This window comes from Chrysochloris asiatica, unplaced genomic scaffold (assembly GCF_000296735.1).
Source record: "Chrysochloris asiatica unplaced genomic scaffold, ChrAsi1.0 scaffold00773, whole genome shotgun sequence".
Lineage (NCBI taxonomy): Eukaryota > Metazoa > Chordata > Mammalia > Afrosoricida > Chrysochloridae > Chrysochloris > Chrysochloris asiatica.
The window spans coordinates 12,282-13,204 of NW_006409291.1; the positions used below are offsets into that span (position 1 = coordinate 12,282).

Consider the following 923-nt stretch of genomic DNA (forward strand, 5'->3'; position numbering starts at 1 on the left):
TTGCTTCTCACTGTGTCTTGTGTCACAGCTGTCCTCTGGATTGAGGGTGTTCAGTGCAGGGACTTTGGGTCCAAAGGATTCACTCCACTTGTGCCTCTTCTATCTTCATGGCAGTGAAATCCCCTTTTGTGCCTTTAGGATGGCTCATTTTAAGCCTAGAGGGATGGCAAACCTAACCAATCCCCACATTAGGGTTCCACACGATTTATTTGCTTTGTCCTACCTCACCAGGTATCACATATGTTATTTACATTTTTAGCAAGCTATCCAATCCCCTTGACAGGCCCCAAGCACCTCATATTTGCAGTCCTACAAAGTCACTTGTTGGGATTTACAAAGATTATGATGAGAAGGCTCCTACTAAGTAGTTCCCTGCATCACATAGAGCTTTAATGATTTTCTATATAATTTTTAAATTCAATTTGAGAGAAGGATATGGAAATCTGACTCTTAATTATGGATTTGTCTATTTTTCTTACAGTTATCGTTTTTTGCCTCATACATTTTGAAGCTAGTGATTGTCTGTTTTATGGGTTACCCAGTTCTAGCATTCAAGAGTTCCCTGATTACTAGAAGAAAAAGTATTCTGCAGATTGGAAATAAAGATTCCTAAAATACAAGTTTTTATTTTTTCATCTAGTTGAATTATGGCTTTGCAGGAAGATAGAAAAACCAAGAAATGGAAGAAATGAGATATTTGTCTTGGCCACACTGAGACATGTGCTTTCCCAGGGTTTATCAGCACTCATAAGAAATTCATCATCTCCTTCACTGAAGATGAAGCAGGTAACAAGTACACGGGGTTCCTGAATTTCCACTTACTGGATCTGGGATGACCGCAGGCATTAACTGAACATTTGTTACGACTTAAATAGTAACTAGCACTTCTGATATTGTCACTATTGCAAATCATGTTTTATAAT

At 38.2% G+C, this 923-nt stretch overlaps 1 pseudogene; it reads left to right on the top strand.

Moving 5' to 3' along the window:
• Positions 1-836, top strand: part of LOC102837330 — an 8,546-nt pseudogene extending 7,710 nt beyond the window's left edge.
• The last annotated feature ends 87 nt before the right edge of the window (positions 837-923 follow it).